Below are 22,712 nucleotides of genomic sequence, written 5' to 3'. Positions count from 1 at the left end.
ATCTTTCTTACTTTGATGCACATGCATTTTTATGAAAGATACATTTTCATACTATACTACATATAGGAATAATCAATAAGTTTATTGAGAGAGCATGTATGGAAACCTTATGACTTAGAATGTACGTGCATGCATTACCTTATACACATGCACACAATTATAATTGATAGGGTGCTTAACAGGGGCTATCGAGAAAGGGCTTGTATATACTATATTCATTCTTTTCTTTAGAAGAATTTGCAATAAGAGATAGAGGCATTCTTTCATAAAAAGAACTTGGTGTCAGAAGCATGGTCATAGTTACTTAGATTTATGCTCCTCGATACTTCCATTATCAATATAGGTCATATTCCAATAAATACCATAAGCGTGTTAATACTCATACAATATTCTTTAGCCCTCATTTTAAAAAGAGAAAGTCACGATATTACAATCTAACGTCCATCTTATGCTTAGGATTAATCCCAATGACTACTCCTCACCTCGACTGACAAGAGAATAATTTAAATATTAAGATATGCTAGCTGTCCATGGAAAGGTTATTTTAAAGGCTTACATGAAAAGTAGTTAAGAATTTATAGGCTTCAAGCAATGTTTCTTTGGTTTAAGCTCACTTTGGGTTATGGACATTTGGATATAAAATCTAGAAATCTCGACAATGGCCTTTAAAATAGATTTAGGCATATCAAGTAGGCTAAACAAGCTTAGGGAACATGACCTTTAATCAACTTGTAGTCCCTCATTATAAGAATATTAGCTTAATAATATTTTTGACTCTTGGGTTAGGTTGAATTTAACCAAACGGGAGACAACATAAATTGGCTATTTTTACATCAAGACATGGTGTGACATGGGCTTAGGGGTACTTGGACAGCTTTGCATATCATAATATATCATACACAAATAATCTCTTATATCTAAACTAGCTAGGCTATAACTTATTTACATAAGCAATATATTAATTAGTTTAAATAAAATCTCTCATTAAAATTAAAGTAGCATAAAGTATGACAAAGTTACCCATTAAGAAACTTTAAAACCTTTAAATACTTAAACTTATGATTTACTCACTTAATACATTTTAAAAGCAATATATAAAATTACAGAACCCAAGCAAAACCTGTAAACCGAACCTCTAACATCCTAAAAATAGATTACCAACCAAACCTCAACACAAGGCACATAATACCAATATATATAATTTAAAATCACTTTAATCATCACTTATAATTAAACCATGTTTAATAACAACATAGTATTTTCCAAATATAGGAAAATACATAGCAAAACAACTATAATACCATTCGGTTTGCTAAAACAACTTAGTTGGCTTCCAAAATCATATTAAAAATAAATAAGTCAAATTAGGATTTTTACCTTAAGTTCTTAGGTCCTTTCAAAACACAAATGGAAGACCAAATAGAGGTATATCAGTGTGGATGAAGAGCAACACGATATCCACGATATCACTATTTTAAACTCCAAAACCGAAACATAAAAATCATCAAAAGAAAACCCACTTGATTGAACCATGGCTAAATTTGAAATACACAAAGGAGAAGGATTAAGGGTACTCTTGGAGATGATGAGAGGAGTTGGATTCTTGAAGAACAAAAGAGAGGAGAAGAAGGTGGCATCGGCTATGGCTTTTCTTGGAGAGAAGGATGAAGTTTCTTCCTTCCTTAGGTGAGAGGCCAATGTGTAGGAGAAGAATACCTTAGGATTTGTTTTATTTTATTTTATTTTCTTATTTTGGTAGCTTCCTACATAAGCTTGGAGGAGAAAGTGAAACTTTTTCTTTTTCTTTTTTTGGGTGAGAGTCGACAGGTAGGATGAAAAAATTGCTTAGGATAGTTTTTATTTTATTTTTTCTTCTTCTCCTTTTGTTTTGCTTTGGACGATAGGTGCAATGAAAAGTGAAGTCAATGGCTTCTAGGAAACTTATGGGTCAAAGAAGCTCAATGGCTTGCTTTAGAAGCCTATGGGTGTAAAAAGCTTAATGGCTTGACGGTTGAAAGGGATAAAGGCTTTAGTCGCTTGGTCAAAGCTTTTCACATAAGCTTGGAAGATGGATGGTAGAGATCTATTTACCTTAAGAATGCTTTTCACCTACCAAACCAATGGTAGAGAATAATTAGGTCATTTTCTAAATAAATAAAATTAAAGGACTTAAAGAAAAATATTTCAAAGTCTTAAAAACAATACCCGTGATTTATTTTAATAAACCATATTTTAAAATAAAACATATTCATCTTAAAATAAATAATTGGAAGTAATAAAAATATCTCTATCTCAAAATATTTAACTTAAATAATTGATAAAATAATGTAAGGACCTACGTAGTAGGACTCGGGTATTACAATACTGTTAGTTGTATGCTAGGATGTATTGCATATTAACTATCATGAACGGAGGTATGTAACCTTGTGTTGCATGTCCCGACGCTTTAAGTCTCCGTTCCATCCCAAGCGGAGATTGGGCGCGTCACAACTTTGTACTGTTATTATTGTTCTAGGATGTTTGTTGGGGAACCCCACTCCCTTCTCATATATCATCTTTTCTAATTTCTAATGAAGTTTACTTGCTTGCTTAGGGGAAAAAAAAAATCAAAGAATGTAAAAGTCTAATAGACCTTAATTCCCAAATCAATGGTTTGTATTTTGATAAGTGTTATTTTTATGTGATTTTTATTACTTTTTTTATTTATGAAAAGTGTCATTTTTGCTTCAATACTATTGATTTTATTTTATTTTTATATATTTTTCTTTATTCTCTTAAATTTGAAGGAATAAGAAAATTTAGTACGAAATGAGAGCATTTTGATTAAAAAAAAAAAGAGACTACGGATCCAGACAGATGAGAGGCTGCGAGATTTGAAGAGAGCCGATGAGATTTAGGCGATGAGACTTGCAACCAGAAGGCCCGAGCAAAACTCACGACAAGAGTTAGGCGATGAGTGATATATTACCTTTTGGGCGAGAAAATTTGGCGACAAGGCTCTGGGCGATTAGATTGAGCGACTATTCTAACCGACTAACTTAAAATACCAACCTAAACGACATTGTGCGCACACGACAAGAGGAGTAGCTTTACTGCTCCATAGGTTGGCAAGAGGGTTCTATCATCCTAGTTGGAAGTCTTTCCTCTCGGTAGGCAAGGAGACCAGTTATATTTAGCGCATACGGCATTTACCCGGTGGGACCCTTCCGAGTTCCGCAATCAATCTGCTGACTACCAAATCCTCCCGAATTCCATAAATCAAGCTGCTTATTACTGAATCTTCCATTTTAGATAATCTTGTTATTTTTGGGATAATTTCTTTTATGTTAAAATTTATTTTTGGAAACTATTTTCCAGATCTTTAAGACAGATTGTAGCCGCAATTATCTTGTTTTTAGATTGGAGTTTTGACATTTATTTAATCTCGTCTTATGGGATGAATAAGGGGATTTTTTGAGTAAAGGAGAGTATGAGTTTTAGATTTCAATAGTTCAGAGTTTATCATTTAAGTTTCTTTTGAGGAGGTGGATATGGGGGCAGAGGTGAGAGCCGCATGCTTCATCAACCGACTCCAACAAAGAACACTAGTTTTGTTCTTTTCAGTTTCATTATGAACTAATTTTATTTTCTAGAGCTATGATATAATCTAGCATTAAACACACAATTTATATTCTAACTTATTTTATTTTCAATATTTTCATTATTGAGTATTTATTCCTTGTTCTTAATGCTTGTAACTTTCTAACTAATTATTGTTCGATCTATTGAATCGTAATGAGACTGAGAGGTAATTTTTTATTAAAACTCTAGGATTAAGCACCATTAGTTGAGTAAAAGTAGAGATACTTTACTCAATTAATGTGATTTTTAAGAAAAAGTCAAAGAACTTAATGAGTCTCCAATTAGTTAAATTCACATAGAGATATGGAGTTAGTTAGAGATATTTTTGGTATTGTTCGAGAGAAAATATTGAATAGTTAAGGGATTTTTATCATCAACTTGAGCTAATTGATATTCTATAATAAGGAAAAATAAATTGTGTGAGATTTGTTAGATGAAATCAAACGCTCTAGATTTATTTTTATTATCTTTAAAATCTAGATTTTAATATTTTTTTCTTCAATTCAGTTTAGATAATCTATTCTTTAAATTTTGATTTTTCAAATAGTAATTAATTTAGTAAATTTCAGCACTCGATAGCATAATTAATCCCTGTGAGTTCGACATCCTTTTTTTTTAAAAACATTTTATTACTTGTTACGATTCTATGCACTTGCAGATATTTTTAGCACAACATATTTCATGACGTAGCATGGATGGTTAGAAAGTATGTACCATTTTTGTGATGTGCACCGTAAATTACTGAGATCTTCATTTTTTTTCCTCCACAACCAAACTAACTCATTTTATATAGAACTGGCTAAATAAGACAACCTCCTCGGCATGACCACATAGTATATTTAGACTTCTAGAAGGTCAAAGTCAAACATTGATGTACTTCTACCCACTAATAACAATTCAATGAAGGTAAGAGTCTAAGAGACATTTCCAAATCAGTGGTTTGCATTTCATGACGTAGCATGGTCGATCGGTAGGATGGTACTTACCATTTTTGTGATGTGCATCATAAATTACTGAGAAATTTGAATATGCACCATAAATTACAAAACCGAGAGGTCATATTGCAACTTTTTATAGTTTAGGTTGCATATTGCAAAAGGGTGATAATTTAAAGGGAACTGACGCTGAAGGTAGTGCATACGGTGTTGCAGAGCTTTAATGAATAAGAATGAAATCTAGTCTGGCTAATCTATCTACCAACTCAACACTGATTACTTGGGCTAGCTTCCTTGTTTTGTAACTAGACACTAAGCAATTACAAACCCTGTGTTTGCTTTTCAATCCACATGATAGTTCATGTTTCAAGTTACAAGCTCATTTAGCGATAATGATCTTAATTATCATCTAACACTTTTTAAATATCTTGATGTCTCTCCACCTTGATTCCATGTAGTAGCTTATATTAGCCGGGGCAGCATAAACTCCACATTTGAAGTACAAGTCCCCAGGCCCTTTATCCTTCATCTCAAATTTTTGTACTCCATCAATGAAAATAGTCACCATCCCTTTATCCAAATCATGAATAATATTAAGTCTGAACCACTTATCTTATAGATCAGTAGCAACCAGATCTTTGCTATAATACCTCATTTCTCCATCATAGATTCTTAGTATCAAAGTGGTGGCACCATGAGCAGCTCCATGGATTTGCGCAATTGTAGCACCAGATGTTCCATTTGGTACAAAGCCATAGCCTTCGAATTGCCACACTCCAGATGAATAGTCAAGCCCCTACCAAAAGAGAAAAACGTTGCCAAGTGTTTCTAATGTGTAATTCACAGCCAATATGTATTAACTCAACCACAAATATTACAAACATCACGGGAACAAGATCATTCCCAAGTTCTTGAGCCTCAAGTGAGAGAGATATATACATAAAGTGGATCTTACAACACTATCCGTGCCCAATTCATATGTCATGTCTCTTTTTTACTTGAGACCTCAAAATCTTGAACTCATGTATGAATATGGAGAAAAAAGGGGGAGACTTACACTCATTCGAATCTCAGTGCGTGGCTGGGTATGACTACTAGGGTTGTGCGGCTTGTCATCAGCATAAACCCACAATCTGTGAACCCCATTAATATAATTGTATCGTTGCTCGAGAGCTATGTCATATGGTTTCTGTAACTTGAAATTTGCTTCTGTAAATGGGACAAAGGTGAAGCCATAAAGTAGGATTGGCACCACATGATATATTGAACTTCTCCAATGAGCCTACGAGAACCGAAAAGATAAGCAGATAACTGAAGCAATTATTCATTTCTCTCATTTACTCTCTGTATGGGAAGGTTGAAGCACTCTAAAGATGAGACAACCATATGTAGAAGTTATGATGTAATTATTTAAAGTTCCATGAATAAATAGGGTAATGGGGAAATATATATAGAGATTGTTTTACTTCTTTGGACTAGTGTGAAGATTCTCCTATTCACCTACTCTAGGAATATGACCTCTACTCTCTTGCCATCTCAAAAGTTCCTTCAGGCCTGTTGCTTGTCATCTAGTTACCAAGCTATTCTTCTCTAATTGATACCCTTTTTCAGTTTCTTGACCGAGTTAGATAGTCTAATACAAAAAAAAGACAAACACAACATTAAATACTCATATAGAATTCACTCTACCTGAAAGTCCTATACAGAAATCATTAAATCCTATAGGATTCTTATAATGTATCTATCTCACTCTAAAATTAAACTACTCAATTTGGCCAACCAATTAGGAAGAATCTTTATTTTCTTGGACACAATTTTAGGAGTTTTGGACTACAAGCGATTATTTAGGATGGCCAGCAATATGAACATTCCCTCAAATTGTACCATCCCTTTGTCTTTTGTCACCAGTTCTTTGTTTTTTCATCACTGGTTGTGGGTAAGGAGTAGAAAAGCTCATGGCATTACAATTTTAGTCATTTGGTATCTATTACATATATGTTTCATTAAACGCACAATTGTCTAGCTATATTTGTCTAATGCTTTTTCACATTGACATGCATATGGAGAGATTAGTAAGCAGGAAAATGATTATTAAGTGGACATGGTCGCCTCCAATTCTGGAAACTGCATACTGCATTGTAAATTGAAGGATCTCACAGCAGCTGAGAATATATACAAAAGACCCACGAGAATTTGAGTGTGATGCAGCCAACCAAGTTAATTATATGAAAAGTACTGTTTGCAATTTTTCATCTCAAGTTTTGGTAAAATATAATCATCTCCTCTCGTTAAGTCAAAAACAAACTAAAGACAAAAAAACCTTTATAAATGATTAGATATATGTTTAGAATAGTTATAATGACGTTCCATATTATTGCTATGTGACTTCATTTTTTAGAGAATTGAAATTTTCATTTGAACTATTAGATTTTTTTTTTTTTTTTGTAACAATGATATCTTAATGGCTGGATACTCGTAACAAACATTCAAATACAATTAATGCAGTCCCAATAAAAAAATGAAAAATAAGATATGAGACGAAAGGATTAGTTCCCACCATTTTTTAATTTTGTTTTGATAAACGAAAAAGGAAATCATCTAGATGGATAGTTTTGAGTCTTTTGATTACCGAGGAGGTTTGGATTGTGAGTTGATGAGATGAGATGAGATGTGATGAAAGTTAAAAGTTAAAAGTTAAATAAAATATTATTTCAATATTATTATTGTTTCAAGATTTGAAAAAGTTGAATTATTAATTATATTTTGTGTTAAAATTTGAGAAAGTTAATAATAATTAGATGAGATGAGTTAAAAGACTTTATCAATCCAAACAAATCATTACAAGTTGTGGTGGATTAAGAACTTTACTATTTCGGACTTCACTACAAGAAATATTATGTTTTCCCAAGAAGGAACTTCTTGGCAAAAGGCCGATTTTTCGTAGGAAAAACCTTTTACACACAAAATTTGTTTGTAGGAGTCTCGTGGTGTATACTTTGCCACAAAAAGTGTTATTATTCACGATAACTCTAACTCGTGGAGAATACCTGTGTTTCACCAAGGCACATTACATGTGAAAAAACTTCCATTTTCATCGCAAAAGCGAATTTAAACACTATGAAGTTTGTTGCAAGAGGATCTAGTCTCACGAGCGAACTTGGTGGGTAAAACTATTACCCACCATTACAGTTTGTGGAAAATAAGCATGTATTAAATATGCATGACAGCTAATTACCTATTAATGTGATGGTTGGAAAAACTTACTTTCCATGAAGGGATGTCGTGGAAACTACTTTTGCATTGATGATGAAATACTTTTCTCTACCACAACTCATTCGTAGGAAATGTAGAAATTTCCATAAGAGAAGTTTGTAGGAAATGCGTTTTACAACAAACCAATTTAAATTTTAGTTCATAAATCCCAAAACCACGATCGTGGCAAATAAGTTATTTCCCATAGAGGAAGCTTGTCTGGAAAAGCATTTTGGCAAATATGATATCAGATTTTTGCCACAATTGCTAACTCCTGGAGAAAAACAAGTTTTCTCCACTAAGCTAGGATTGTAGACAATAATTCAAATTGTCTACATTTTGCTTCTAATTTTTCCTATTTATGATTGAATAAATTGGTTAATACCTAGTTGAGATATATGGCAAAATTACTTCAAAATACACTCACAACTATATAAAGGAGTGAATAAATTAGAGGGCATATATAGTTAATTCACCATTATCACAACTACGGGTGTAACCGGTCCGGTCCGGTTTTGGATAAAATTTAGGACCAAGCCGGTATATATTGCTTTTGTATTTTTCAAATCCGATTACGTATCGGTTATCCTTCTAAACCGATACTTCCGATTTTTTTAAAAAGTAAATTTATCATTAAAAATTTGTTTATATATATTTTAAAAAAATCTGTTTTATATTTTTATTCTCAAATTTGTTACCATTAAAAAAAATCTGTTTTTAGTAAATCAGTTACTAAAAGATCTAATTTACTAAAATTTGTTTTACTAAAAACTACTTTTCAAAAATCTATTTTACTAAAAAAAGTTCTGCTACAAGCTTATAAATATTACTACTACAAAAATTGAAAAAACAAATCTGCATTGTTTAGGGCCCTGGACTGCTGGACTTTTGTGAGTACACTAGGCTTTCAAGCCAGCTGGCATTTATATACTAGTATAACTGCATATTATTATTATATTACATAATTAGTACATATTATACTATATAGTATATACTAATATAAGAATAATATATAGTATGACATATATTATGCTATATACTATAATATAAGTATTATATTAGTATATAGAATATTATAGTATATACTGTAATATACTAACTATACTATCATAAATATATGATATATTATACTAGTACTATATATTATATTATTATCGTGTTACTATTACCTATAGCTATACATTAAAGAATATAATAATCCATTGATACTAAATATATATAGTTATAGTGATTTGGTTATAACTATTAATATAAATTATATAATAGTATTAGTATTAGACTATTACTATAGCTATATATTAGCATTAGACTATTAGTTATAGTGATTAGAATAACTATATATTAGTATTTGTTATAGTGAATTTAATTTATTATAACTAGTAGTATATAGTAATACTATTAGTATTGGTAATACTATACTAATACTAAATAACTATAGACTATATCAATACTAATATAATAATACATTGATATTAAATTATTACTAATACTATATATTATACTATAGTGATATTAATATTAAAATATTAAGTTAACTATACTATTATACATATATTATTATTATTATTATTATTTTAAAAAAAAGAGTTAGGGTCACCTGTCCAAAAGTGACCCCTCCCCAAATTTATTAATAACCCTCACTTATGGCGGAATAAAACTGTGGTTACAAGTCAAGCATCTGGGGTATAAACGAAAAACCCCGCATGTAGAAAAAAACCAAGCCAGAATAAATAAAAATAACCATGGAAAACAAAATAAAATCACTAACTAAAGCAAAACGAAGGCAACCCGAAGTAATCCACACGGACAAGACCACGCAGCGCTCGAGGAGTCTCCATCAATTGAGAGACAATTAAGTCATTACCAGAAGCCCCATGTTTGGCTAACCAATCTGCAACTTTATTTCCCTCACGAAAAACGTGATGAATCGAGCAAGTCATGGAGTTCATAATGTCCATAATTTCCTCCCAGAAATCCTCCAGGTACCACACCCCACATCTTTTGCTCCTCCACCAGGAAATAACAGTCATAGAATCAAGTTCAATATCCACATAATTGAGAGATTAGGATTTACAAACCTGGACTCCATGAAGAAGAGCTAAAAGTTTTGACCGATTATTAGAACTTGTACCAATGAACGCAGAAAAAGCGTACCAATGAACGCAGAAAAAGCATGAATTAGCTTACCATGATGATTTCTAATAATCCCACCTATACCTAAGGCACCCGAATTACCCAAACTACTGCTATCGGTGTTAAGCTTAACCCATTCCGTCGAAGGCCATTGCCAAGCAATAACTTTGCAACGCCGAATTGGGGGAAGAACGGGCTGGACATGCAAACTTTCAAATACCTGCAAATCAAAACTAGATATGTGAGAACTAGCATGTATATCTCGATAAATAAGACTAATCCACCGGCGAACAGAGTGAATAATGTCAGAGGTAGATTCAAAGTGACCCTCCATACGCACCAAACAGCACCTCCACCATATTCTCCAAGTGATAATCACCGGGAGAATTCCCACAATAATGCCAACTTGAGACGCTAGAGTCGCTTGGCGAAACCAAATCTTCACTGTGTCTTTCCAATTCCAGCCTATCGGAATCCCAAGACTAGTCCCAAACTATCGCCAAATGGTGTTCGCAATATCGCTTGCAAAAAGAACATGATTTTGGTCCTCATAGTGATCGTTAGCACAACAATCACAACGAGAGGTAATAGGAATGCTAATAAGTCGAAGATGATGATCGACACTAAGGGCCATATACCAAGCTTTCCACATATGGGTAGACATTTTAAGAGGAAGACTCTTATGTCACATCCAAGAGTACCCCTCAATAGTATCACCCCTAATACGGACACAATCCCACGCCGACTTAGTGGAAAACAAACCATTATCATTATTGGTCCAAATCAGAACATCTAACCCCGGTTTAGCCTTACAAATATCCTCTAAAATCCCATTAAAGTGATCCGTCCCCACTAACTGACGAATAAAATCCACATCCCAATCATTATTTAATTTGCAATCCTTCACTTGAAGATGAGGATGCCCCACAATATTCATATCATTAGTTAAAGGGCCTCTGTCCCTCCATTTATCATACCAGAAAAAAAAAAACCTTACCATCTTTAAAACCCCACTTAGAATTATCCATGACCAGAGGAAGGGATTTAGCAATCATTTTCCAGCATCTTGTACCCTTAGTTGGATGAACCAGGGCCCAAGGTTTAAAACCCACATACTTACCCTTAAAAAAATTAGCCCCTAAAGAATTACCTTGAATAAGATTCCAAGCAAATCTAGCATGAAGGGCATTTTGCATATCATCGAGGTTCCTAAGAGCCAAACCGCCTTCCTCCACGAGACAGTAGATAGAATTCCAGTCCACCCATTTTTTCTTACCTTTGCTATTATCCTCCCCTCAGAAGAAAATACTCATCATATGATGAATGGTTTTAATAGTAGATTGCGGGACCTGAAGGACGGCAAAAAGATGAAGAGCCATACTAGAAAGAACATGACGAAGTAAAATAAGACGGCCACCCACCGAAAGAAATCTCATCTTCCACCCCGATATTTTCTTTTGAATATTAGACACCATATCTTCCAGATGCACCTATTTGAGACGACCCAAAATAATAGGCATTTCAAGATATTTGAAAGGGAAAGACCCTTTTGAAAATCCAGCCTTCCGTAATAAGAAGCTTTTTCGAGCTAAAGAAATTTGTTAAGAGTAGAAAATGGCAAATTTAGAATGATTGATACACTGACCCGACCAACTCTCATATTTATGAAGCACAGATAAAATCTCCCTTAGGGCTTGAGAGCTACCATTAGAAAAAAGCATCACATCATCAGCATACATAAGATGAGAAATTATGGGCGTACCACCGGCCTGAGAGAATTGACCAAATTTCCGAGCCTCCACACTTTGCTTGATCACTCCAGAGAGAATTTCTTGAAGAATAATAAAGAGATAGGGAGAAATAGAATCACCCTGACGCAAGCTCCGACCACCTTAAAAAACCTTTAATAGTGTCATTCATCATAATAGAGTACCAAGGAGTTGAGATGCATGTTCTGATAAGAGCACAAAAATTAGAGAAAAATCCAAAAAGCGAAGAACCTCCAGAAGAAACAGCCAATCCACTCGATCATAGGCTTTAGCCATATCCAGTTTAATCATCATATTACCACCATGAGCCTTCTTATTAATGGAGGGGACCATTTCCTGCGTAATACTAATATTTTCAAAGATGCTTCTCCATGGAATAAAAGCGTCTTGTTCCCACGAAATCATTCTTGAGAGGAGACCTGTCAAACGATTAACAATGATTTTGGAACATATTTTATAGGACACCGAGCATAGGCTGATAGGCCTAAACTTATCAAAACCAGAAGGTGTATCAACCTTTGGAATTAAGACAAGAAAAGATGCAGTGAAAAATCTTGGGAGCTGTTTAGAATTAAAAAAAATCAGATATGGCTTCTAAGACATCCTCTTTCACAATTTTCCAACAACTTTTGAAAAAACCAGAACCAAAGCCATCAGGCCCCAGAGAGCTGTTAGAAAGGATAGAAGACAGAGCAGAAAACACTTCATTCATAGAAGACACCGCACACAAAATCGAGTTGTCAGAATCAGAAATAATATGTGAGATAAGAGTCGATAAATCAGGAAACAATTTGGTCGGCGTGCCCTGCAAAAATGTAGAAAAGAAATCCACAGCCCCCTGATGAATATTCTCCAGCTAATTAAACACCATGCAATTCGATGATCTCATGTCCACCACTCTTTTACGCCGTTTATTAGCAAGGCAGGCATGAAAAAACTTCGTGTTACGATCACCATCCATATTCCATTTTAACTTGGACATTTGAGCCAGTCTAGTATCTTCACGATGGAGCCAATTGTCGAATTCCGCAGAAGCGGCCATAAGATCCCTCTCCGTAGAGTCATCTCAATTTTGCTAAAGTTTCTTTTCAATCTCCTCAATTTGTTGCTTAAGAGAATTAATATGCATATAAGTGTGACCGAAAATCTATTTATTCCATTCACGCAAGGCGACCTTAATGTGCTTCAATTGAAAAGCCAATTTTGTAAGCCCATGACCATCAATAGTTGCAGACCACGCCTGACGAACACATAACAAAAATTGCGGATGATCCACCCACATTTGTTGAAAACGAAAAGGCGAAGGGCCATAAGAGAAAGGATCCATCTTGAACTCAATAACCATAGGAGAGTGATCGGACGTGGTGCGCGGCAGATAAGAACAAACTGCATTCAGAAAATAAGAGAGCAAAGAGAAATCCATGAAAACTCAATCTAACTGCGCCCAAGGCCGAGCAAGACCCGACTGCCCATTACACCAAGAAAATTTTTTGCCCTTAGACTTCATCTCAACCAAACCACCTTGGTGGACTCAGTCATTGAAGTCCTCCATCGCCGCATTAGAATGAGGTGAGCCACCCCTTCTCTCCGAGTTATTCCGAATGATATTAAAATCCCCAGCAAAAAGACAAGGCTCTGATCCCATAGCCTGGGAACTAAGGTCCTCCCACAAGATTTTCCTCTCATACATACTGCACTTTACATAGATGATAGTACACAAAAAATGATAGGACCCCGTGATAACCCAAAGAGAAACAAATTGCAAATTTGACCGCACCACTTGAATATCAAGAGCATTGGCCCAAAAAATCAAGATTTTACCACCAACATCTACATTCGAAGTGAAGGAGTTAAAATGTAAATAATGTTGCAAATGGGTATCTTTGTCTAGATTTTGAAAAGGCTCCAGAACCGCAACCATCTGAGGCTTAAACTTACAAACTAAATTCTTCAGCATTCGACGAGAGGTACCGATGCCACGGGCATTCCAAACAATAATTAAGTTACTCATAAAGACAAGGTAGAGGGACGGGTAATGACCCAAATGGAGCTTCTAACTTTCTCAAACTTTTTCTTTTGATATTTTTTCTTAACCTTTTTACCTTCAGATTCTGAATAGTAATCCTTAAACTGAGGGAGCACATAGGGAGGGATATCAGGATCAAGTTCAAAAGCAATATCATCAAGCGTATTGCCTAGATTTTCATTTAGAGTCTTGATTGCTAAACCGAGTTCATTTTCCTCCAGTTCAATGTTAGCAGAATCCTCCAAGATCAAAGGAGAGGGCTCTTCAACATTAAAAGAAAAAATGCTATTATGGTTCAGAAGAATACATGCATCCTCACTTGGCGCTAGCACCCCTCCATCATCATGAACATTGACCTCCATACAGGTCCCCTGGTCAGGGGATGATACCAGAATATTAACAATTGGTTCCGGAATAGCACCAACTGGTTTTGGAATCTCACCAATAGGTTCTGGAATCTCACCAATAGGTTCATCGGACTCTGTCTCAGGAGGAATAACCACTGGGTTGGTCATCTCACCACCCTGTGTATTTTCAAAACTAGTTCCACGAGGTTCTTGTTCTCCTTTCTTACGGCCTCAATTTTGCTCCCCATGCTTAGATTTTCCTGCACGACATGTCTTAGAATTATGACCCTGCACTCTGCATTTTCCACAATATGCAGGCAACGTCTCATAGATAACCTCTTGTTTCCTACTCGTAGCCAGGCCAGGAGTACCAATCCAGAATAAGGGATCGACTCCTTGGCAGCATCCATATCCAAACAAAGTGTAGCTCCATTAGTCTGGGTCGCACAACGCGTGGGGTTATCCCTACGTATAAATCGACCAATCGGTGCAGTGAAAATCTGAAGGAATGATTCTTGATAATAGTTGGGAGGTAATCTGGGAAGCAAAATCCACATGGGTACATTAGAAGGTTCATGCTCCTCATTGAATTCTAGAGACCAGTGAAAAGCATGGTAAGCCACTCCATTCACTTCACACGATTCACGGGACAAGGCTTTCACAAAATTCTCTTCCGTAGCCATCCTGACAAAAACGTTATGGGCAATTTCATAGAGGAGACGACCAGGGTAGATGACAGACCCCACCGGCTAGAGATAAAGACACATATAGAGTCCAGAGAGGGCCGTTGTCTAAGGAACTTGATCACTATAGAAAAACAGAATTGCTCCGCTGAGCGGTTGATTTCTTCTTTAGAGAACTGGAAAAAAATCTCGCCTTCCATAACTTTAGGTGCACGAGGGGCTACAGTAATTTCGGGGAGGGGTTGCGGCGCCGCAACAACCATTTCGGCAAAGGTTTGATGGCCTGAAGATTGACCATCCACGGCTGCCATGCAACCTCAACAAAACAGAGGCCAAAATAGAGAAGGGAACCTTGGAAACACACGACACCCTAGCAGAGCACGTAAAGGGCAATTTCGAAACTAAAAGATTATCTATTATACATATATTATGCTATAACTTTTATCGTATATATTATATATTAATATATCATAGTATTATAGTATTATAGTGTTACTACTATATATTATAATATTATGCTAATAATTAATATCTTATATTATGATATATCATAGTATCATACTATACTAACATCATAGTATTAATACTAACATATTAAGTTAACTATATTATACTAAAACTCTTATAATATATTAACATATACTAATAGTATATATTATGTTGAAAATTTATTAGGCCATAAAATGTAATTAATATTATAATATATATTTTTTATATTAATAACATATGATTAAGCAAATTACAAATGTTCATATTTAAGATTAACATTTTATGTTATAAATTATAATATGAAATTATATATATAATTATATATATTATATATATAATTATATATATTATATATATAACTTATATATATAAAATATTTTGTATAATATATAAAATTAATTTATATATATATTTTTCTCAACCGGTCCAATCCCGGAAACTACAAAACCAAAATCGAACCGGGTTTGGCTAGTTTTCATAATCCGAAATCGGTTCGGTCCGAACCGGTCCAACCGATCTGATCCAGTCCAGTTTCCCAATTTCATAAAGTCTAACTATACTGTTCATTTAAGGAAATAGAAATACATCAATGTTTACTGTGTGGGAAGGACAAGAGAGGGTCAACAGGTTGATTGTTATAACTATTGTATAGCCCATAAAACAACTATAGTACTTCTACATATACAAGGATGAACTTTGCTCCAAATTAAATCTTTCCATATCTCCATTGCACTCATCCACATGAGAGAACTCATTTTGATCTGACCAGGTGATGAGCACCAGTTGTACCAATGCAGCCTCTATATCAGGAGATTTTCGGGACTGAATGAAAAAGACCTATCTAGCAGATAACATACATGATGTTATCATCACATCAAACTATTGCCTCAGCCAAAAAAGCATTACACTACAACAAATTAGTTCCTGATAGTGATCTGAGTAAGAAATCCTCACATACCATCTCCCTTAATATTCTTGGGCATTTACATTAATATTGAACTCACGGGCAAACCAAGGTAAAATCCTCCAGCAAGTTGGCAAATGCATACTTGCAGCAATATATAAATTATCCAACATGAGCTATAAAAATAATAAGTATGCCAATACAAGATTTCCCTAGCTAGAGCCGAATATATAAATAGCACATTCTGTTTTCACCTTCTTCATTACAAGTATACAATAACATTGTCTTCCACAGTAGATGGAATATATATATATATACCAAACTATATATATCTTAGTATGCTCGATATAGCTGACAAAAACATCAAGAAATGACTGTTTATAGGCCAAAAACATCAAGTATGATCATACTCAAAATATTATTTCAAGAAGATTCAAGTATGTTTATCATACAATGGTTCTAGGGATAGCCCATTTCCAACTTCAGGTTCGGTTTTCAACCTCAAATTAGAACAAAAAAATCAATGATTCCCACAAAATCAAAATAGAGAGGCTGACTTAAAACTAGATAAAATCCTATGGTCATTAAGGAGTGATCAAACTATATTTATGAGTGCTAAACAAGACATACAAAAAAAAGAAAAGAAACATTGTTGTATGAATACCATTTGTTGGGAATTTGTTTGTGATACCCTGTATTTTAGTGTATTTTTTTACTTGAAGGATTTTTTTTAATTAATTTAAATATTGGTTTTCTTGTTTTAAATTTATCAGATTTCTTGTTGGATCTATTTTATAATTTTTAAGTTGTGAAATTTATTTTGATGTGCTTTCTTGATATTAAGTTGCTCTTTGCTTAAATGAATAATTTTATTATTGGACTTTAACTATTTGATTTTATTTATTAGTATTAGTATTGTTTATTTTATTTTATTTTATTTGTTTAAATTTCTTTTGGGCTCCAATGGGTTTTTGTAGTTTAGAAGGGCTGCTTGTGTTTTCTTTTGTGTTTAGTGGACTATTGGGCCGTTTTGGCCTCAAGGTAGAAAACCTTAGTTTTCTTTTTCATTTCATCATCTTTAGGCGCCGCAACTTCTTTATTTTTTCTTGTCATTTTTTTTCTCTTTTCCTCTTTTTCCTTCCTCTCCCATACTGCACTTCTCCTCTGGTTTTATTCTTCCTCTTCAACCTGTGGCTCTCTCTTTCTCTGTCTCCCTTTGTTCCCCTCCTGTGCTCTCTCTTTCCTCCTCTCTATTCTCTCTCTCTCTCATTTTTTTCTCTCTCTCAGTGCGCCATCATCAAGACAACGCCCCCTCTCTTGCCCAGCTCTGCTGTGACCTCTTTCCCTCACAGTGAGCCTCCGTCGCACCTTCTTCTCTTTTGGTTTCCTTTTCCTTTTTGTTGAGTTTTTGTTTTCCTATCAACAAGTAGAAACTTTGCACTCTTTGAAAATATTAATGAATAGTTTTAAACTTAATGGTCATGATATTCCTGGCAATTACAAAACTGCCATTAGGCCTTTGGTCTTTGATTTTTTCGTAAAACACCTCAAATTCTTTTTAAGTGCTTTTACATGTTTCCCCCTTAGTATGATGTTTTCTGATACGTTGTTACGTGGATTTAGTTTAATGGGTTTATATTTTAATAGGTTTCGTTTAATTGGTTGTGTTTTAATGATTGGGCTTGGTTTTTATTATACATAAAAAAATGATTATATTGTTAAGTTGAACTATTAGTTTTCAATTGAACTCGTTTTTAAGTTGGCCTTATTTTTTGGGATTTTAAGTAGCCATAGTATTTTATTAATCTATAATACGTTGTGGGTACTTTAGTACTTTAAAAACACCGGTATTCATTTATCATAATATTTATTTGATTACTCTCTTCAGTACGGATTCGTTTAAGTGGATATTGATGAATTTAGAAAGTGATGATATTTAGAGTTAAGAGAATTTTAAGTATTGAGGAATTGAAATAGGTACTTCAGGTGTAATATGAAATTTATTTGTTCACTGGAGATTTATTTAAGTTACATGAATTTTTATAGGTGACGACTGACAATTGTTCAATACTGTTGTGGAGAATTTCTGAATAAGCTAAGATGCTCAGGTAAGCGGGATTCCTATACTAGACTTTGCATAAAAATAAAATAGATTGAGGTCAATTTTGAAAATGTGCATGTTGTGTTATGAAAAGAAATGTTAAACGATCTCAGTTATTTGTTCTACATTACTCATGAGATTCTGTATAAGAATAAAATATTTTTTGGCATGACTGGTGTATATATGAGCTTATTTTTTTTGGCATTCTGCTATTGAACTCAAAAAAATATGAGTGAATATGAAAATTGATAATTTTTACATGTGACATGAAGATATTCTAAATCTGTTTTTTTTTTTTTTTTTGGAAAGTGTGAAATGATCTGAATTGGTTCAGTACTTTGTCTTGGAATGATTGAAAAACTTTTAGCATGACGTTCTGATTCTATTCTGACTCTGACTCTGATTCTGATATGTGATTCTGATTCTGTTCTGCTCTGATATGTGGCCCTGTCACGGGATACAATAGTGATCTCTGGTCCTGTTACAGGATACAATAGTGACATCTGGCCCTGTCACAGGATACAATAGTGACCTATGACCCAGTCACAGAATATAATAGTGACCTTTGGCTCTATCACAGGATACAATAGTGACCTCTGGCCCTGTCACGGGATAAAATAGTGACCTCTGGCCCTACCATTGGATATAATAGTGGAATTCTGTTATGAGCGCAATCACTTTGATATTCATGGTGATTTATGTTCTCCTTGGCTTTCTACAAAATGCACAACCCTACCATGGGGGATAAATATGGTCTCTATTCTGAAATGATGATCTGATATGATATGATAAGATGAAGATGTTCAATCATGTTGTGCCAAATGAGTCTTTGAATATGAAATGTTTGAAATATCACTATGATTTTCTGATAATATGTATTTTTGAGATTTGCATATTGAAACTGAAATGTTTTGTTTCTACATTCTGAATACTATGAAAATGCTCATGTTTACATACTAACATATGTTCTCTGCTTACTGAGTTGTTAATAACTCACCCCTTATCTTCATAACATTTTTTTGATATTTTTATGATTCAGCTGGAAAACAAGAGTAGAAAGTATTGAAAAAGTTTGATGATCATAGATAAATGAGTGCTACGGGTACAAGTATTTTGGAGGATCATATTTCGTAGTTTTATCTCTAGGGGTTATTTTGGTACGTCAAGTTATAAATAATTTGAGTCTTTGTGAAGATGTTATTTATTTTATTGAGGTTTTTGTTTAGTATTTCGGTGGAGAGACACATATTTTTGGATCGAGCAAATAAGTTAAGTATTTGTAGAGTTTCTATTTATTTATTATTGATTATTGGAGATATTCTTGAGTAATAAGAGGTAACTCTCCAGAACTCCAGAAATGGGGCTTTACATTGTTGACCACATGTTTAACTAATATATGAACAATATACCATATATTGTCACTAGCATCAATCCCTTATGAAATATGACATAAAACTACTTCACATGTGGACAATGAATATGCATGACAACTTCAATATATAATTTCCTGCAACCACATCCCATGTCAAAAACAGTACACTATTACATACTACTAGTATTCCATGAAGCAAGGCCATCATGAAGGTCATCTTCATTTTGTTGTACACGTGAAAGACCAGAGTTGCTTCTTGTACAATCCTCATTTCAAAATTGAAAGCAAACTGATCTCAAGTTCATGACTTTGTAATTTTTTCCCTTCTTATTTCAATCGCCTATATATAACTCGAAAATGTATAAAGATGTAAAATTGACATATTAACATAATATGTTAAAAATGCAAATATGTTGGGAATTTTTAACACAAAAATTGACTCTTATTTTCCACCAACATCAAAACCACCTATTAATTCCAACTACTTATTCTTTCAATACACCAGTCAATACCAAAATCCAATATATTTTATACATATTACGTGGTCTATCGCAAGTTCCATACACTAACATCATGCACTACGATTACGAGTACTAATAAACAAGAACAGAAAAAGTAAGCATATACCACCAGTACTGGATTTGGAGCTCCTATACAATTATATTTTTCACCCTCTTTGTGAACTGGATCTCATGTTCAACTGTGATGGAACTCTTGCCATATACTAACATAACTGTACATGTTGGAACCATTTAGAATATGCAGCTACCTACATGCATGCAACAAAATCCCTAAATAAAAAAACAAAAGTATTTTTGTCAACTGGAAACCACTCAGGTCAAGAATATACAAAACCCCACAAACCATAATTTAAATTGTACATAAGAAGATACTCACTGATATTGCTGGTGAAAACCATATGACAATTGCATACCATCACCAAACATTTGCAAAAACCTACTTTCATGAAGAAACCAGGTTACGATGCCCAACACAAAAGCCTACTTATATAACCACCTCCCACCATTTCTATCAAAACACCCTCAACCTGCCCACAATACACATCTTAGCCATTGGCATTTAACTCATTCCCATTTTTATAAGGGAACAAAAAATACAAAAATCCCCAACACTCAAAAAATATGAACCATATAAGAGATGCCTAAGCATCTCCTGGAGTTTATTGTTGAGACTCCCTATTTGACTCCAACTATGAGTTTATGGCCATTAGTTTTTTGTCATGCTCAGAAAACTGTTTGTATAGATTAGCCTTGTAATCTATACACCGAAAAGTGACTCTAGTTTAGTCTTGTAAATGTTTGCACAAGTCTTGTTCCTTTCATTCTCCTCGATCAATCGTTTAAATGCCTTGTGCATAGCCAAATTTATACCCTAAGACCTCTGTGAAAACATCAGCAACAACATCAACATCCTGAGCCTCTTCAGTGTCTTTCTCATTTAACCTCTCTACCATCAGATTTTGAAATTTCATAAAGAAAAAATATCATTGCATGCAGGTCAGCCATGCATAGTCGAACTAAATAATTAGAAATCATCATTGTATCAACTAGCTCAAATAATTATGTTCACTTGCTGAATTGATGAATTTTTCCTTCTCCCTTGACCAGTGTATTTCTTTGTAAAATGCAATCATATTCGGTGCCTTCTCACCCTTCATTTACAATTTATGTTAATTAAGGCTCAAAATCATTGTATGGACAGAAATCACAGAACACTCACTTTAAAAACTACATATCTTACACTTTCTTCCATAAGCCTAACAAAGGATTTTCGGCCACCAGTATGTTTCACCTTCAGTTTTTTTCCTATTGTTAGTGTTTCTACAAGACTGCTCCTGAAAGAATTCCAAATATTTATTATCATGCACTTGGACACTAGTGCTCAATGCCGCAATAGTACTATATATATATAGATGATAGCTATAAGAGGAAAAATAAAACAATACTCAGTTTTCCCAACATGGATATTTGGATATTCATACTTACCTTGAATGTCCTGCTGGCCAACCTATCACATAGCTTATTGCTGACAAAACCCGCGACTACGAGCCTCCATTCTTATTATTCAACAAATTGTTTTATAAATTTTTTTATATAATTCTTTGTATAACTCGTCAACTTATTTTTTTCATGGCTCTCAAAAAAATAGAGCATTTAAAAAAAATAAAAACAAAGGACTTACAAAATTAAATATTAAAGAAAAACAAAAAAAAACTTAAAAAGGGCAACAAAAAATCAATTAAAATTAAAACGAAGACTTATAAGTTGCTTAAACATAAAAATAAAACAAAACAAATTTAGAAAAATAAAATTTTATAGTGAATTGAAATTCAATATTGAGAAATAAAAGTTAGAGCTAACGTGTTGAACTTCTAACACGTATCATGTTGTTATTAGATGTCACTTGTGTGTAACACTCCGTATTTTAGTGTATTTTTACTGAAAGATTATTTTTAATAATTCAAAAATTTATTCTCTTATTTTATAATTATCTAATATTTTAAATGGGTTATTTTATGATCTTTAAATTGTGAAAATTAAATTGTTATGTTTTCTTAATATTTATTTACTGTTGTACATTTAAATTGTTCTTCTTTTAAATTAATTGATTGTGGGATGTAATTATTTTATTTTCATTGTATCATTATGTTTAAATTATTTTAATTGATTTGTTGTTTTAAAATCATCTTTGTTGGATTATTTTTGTGACCCAAGAGGTGAGGATTGGACCTCATTTCTTTTTCCCACTTTTCTTTTTTCTCTTTTTCTTTCCTTTTTTCCTTCTTCTTCCGCGGAACTCCTTCCCCGCACGCAACAGCCCTTCACTCTCTCTCTCCCCGTGCGCTTTTCCTTCCACCCAACCCACTGCCGTCGCGCCGCCGTGCGCGACACCACCCCTCCCATCAGCTTCCCCACCGGCCAGCGACCACCCCTTTCCATTTCCAGCTCCTCCATCGCCGCCGTTAGCCTTCACGTGCAACACCCAGCTGCGACGCATCTTGAGCTCCAGCACCGCAGTCGCGCCACCTCTAACCACCATCTCTTCACCACTTCATCCTC

The 22,712-nt window shown here is 34.0% G+C and overlaps 1 pseudogene; it reads right to left on the bottom strand.

The window, feature by feature from the left end:
- Positions 1 to 4,895: 4,895 nt before the first annotated feature.
- On the bottom strand, positions 4,896 to 5,884 carry LOC121240560 (annotated as a pseudogene).
- Positions 5,885 to 22,712: the final 16,828 nt, after the last annotated feature.

Source organism: Juglans microcarpa x Juglans regia, chromosome 1D (genome assembly GCF_004785595.1).
Source record: "Juglans microcarpa x Juglans regia isolate MS1-56 chromosome 1D, Jm3101_v1.0, whole genome shotgun sequence".
NCBI lineage: Eukaryota > Viridiplantae > Streptophyta > Magnoliopsida > Fagales > Juglandaceae > Juglans > Juglans microcarpa x Juglans regia.
This window is presented reverse-complemented; position numbering and strand designations above follow the sequence as displayed.